The sequence below is a fragment of the Limulus polyphemus genome, unplaced genomic scaffold (assembly GCF_000517525.1).
Source record: "Limulus polyphemus unplaced genomic scaffold, Limulus_polyphemus-2.1.2 Scaffold8816, whole genome shotgun sequence".
NCBI classification, from domain to species: domain Eukaryota; kingdom Metazoa; phylum Arthropoda; class Merostomata; order Xiphosura; family Limulidae; genus Limulus; species Limulus polyphemus.
Genome location: NW_013674426.1, coordinates 1 through 2,049, shown reverse-complemented (window position 1 = coordinate 2,049; position 2,049 = coordinate 1). Strand labels below are relative to the sequence as shown.

The following is a 2,049-nucleotide window of genomic DNA, read 5'->3' as shown; positions in this document are numbered from 1 at the left end:
AAACAAGTGCTTGGCAACTTAACTAGAAACGTGTAAAGCAATGAATACTCTAAACAAGTGCTTGGCAACTTAACTAGAAACGTGTAAAGCAATGAATACTCTAAACAAGTGCTTGGCAACTTCACTAGAAATGTGTAAAGCAAGGAATACTCTAAACAAGTGCTTGGTAACTTAACTAGAAATATGTAAAGCAATGAATACTCTAAACAAGTGCTTGGTAACTTAACTAGAAACGTGTAAAGCAATGAATACTCTAAACAAGTGCTTGGTAACTTAACTAGAAACGTGTAAAGCAATGAATACTCTAAACAAGTGCTTGGCAATTTAACTAGAAACGTGTAAAGCAATGAATACTCTAAACAAGTGCTTGGTAACTTAACTAGAAACATGTAAAGCAATGAATACTCTAAACAAGTGCTTGGCAACTTAACTAGAAACGTGTAACGCAAGGAATACTCTAAACAAGTGCTTGGTAACTTAACTAGAAACGTGTAAAGCAAGGAATACTCTAAACAAGTGCTTGGTAACTTAACTATAAATGTGGAATAAATAAATAAACACAAATAGCTTTAAAACACTACACTGATGATCCAAAACCAAGTATTCTAAAAACTAAACATGTAATAAATTTATCTTACTAATTAACACAAACTAGCAGATTACCACTGAAACAATTAAACGTGAGGAATAAATGTAGAATGTGCAGTCAACCCAATCCTTCAGATGAGAGTGTAGATGCAATATGATTGTCTAGTGGGCTGTTTACAAACCATATTTTGTCATTCCATGTGATATTTCAAAAAGGAAAATTGTATTGCATTTGTTTTTAAGCAAAGGAAATTAAATACAATGCATTATTGACAAAAATATTTGGGTTTTGATGCAATTGGTGCATCTAGCAGAACAGAATGTTAGGTTCCCTAAGTAGCCACAGGATTTTTTTCCACTGATCCCTATCTATTTTACTGATATAAATATCCAAATTTATGACATATAAACTTGATATATAACACGTATAAGAAGTTCTAAGTCTGTGAAAAATTTACTTGATGCCTGAGTAAAAAAGTCAAAAGCAAGAACAAATTTAATGAACTACAAAATAGTAGTTCTCCATGTTACACTGAACTAGATTTTATAAGTGTAGATGAGGACAAGGGCCAATGGCATGTTTCCAAAAGTGCTACTTTGGTGTGATAAGAAAGCCAATCCTGTACATTCTCTTGACACAATAAGTTACATAGCAAGGAGGAAAGTGGAGCTGAAGTTTGCTCCGTGTTGCATCATGAACATTCAGAATTTGAAGACACACGATTATTGACAACATGAAAGCAACAACAAGCAAATTCTTTCCGTATTTCAGTCTACCTGACTTGAACTAATAAAGAATGATCTAAGAATATCCACACATACATTTATATAATTATAATAGCCTTAGTTTTGTGCTTATTCCTTATTCTGTTCCTGAAGAAATATGGAAATTTGAACAGATGCTAATGATATTGCATGTAAATACAACTAACAAAATGAAGTAAAAACTACTAACTTTACTTCTCGGCTTGCTTTACCTGGAGAGCATAAAGATGTTCATACAGCTGCTCTGGAGTAGAAGCTCCCATAAGCACACAGTGGACATTTTCATTCTTCAAACTCCAGGCTGCAAATTATACAAAAAAGTACAAGTTCCTGTTCCAATTCAAGTTTAAACAGTAACTGTGTGGTATTTATGTGGTTTATTTACATAGAAAATGTTTCTGTTCCAATTCAGGTTTAAATAGTTTGTGTTCAGTAACTCTGTGTAGTGCTTATGTGGTTTATTTATATAGAAAAAGTTTCTGTTCCAATTCAGGTTTAAATAGTTTGTGTTCAGTAACTCTGTGTGGTATTTATGTGGTTTATTTATATAGAAAAAGTTTCTGTTCCAATTCAGGTTTAAATAGTTTGTGTTCAGTAACTGTGTGTAGTACTTATGTGGTTTATTTATATAGAAAAAGTTTCTGTTCCAATTCAGGTTTAAATAGTTTGTGCTCAGTAACTCTGTGTAGTACTTAT

At 32.4% G+C, this 2,049-nt stretch overlaps 1 long non-coding RNA gene across 1 annotated transcript in view; it reads right to left on the bottom strand.

Moving 5' to 3' along the window:
* The window catches only part of LOC111083267, a 9,152-nt gene extending 7,113 nt beyond the window's left edge, over window positions 1–2,039 (bottom strand). The window contains exon 1 of the long non-coding RNA XR_002608913.1: window positions 1,566–2,039. This is a non-coding gene — a long non-coding RNA (uncharacterized LOC111083267). The remainder of the gene's footprint in view (window positions 1–1,565) is intronic.
* Between the last annotated feature and the right edge of the window lie 10 nt (window positions 2,040–2,049).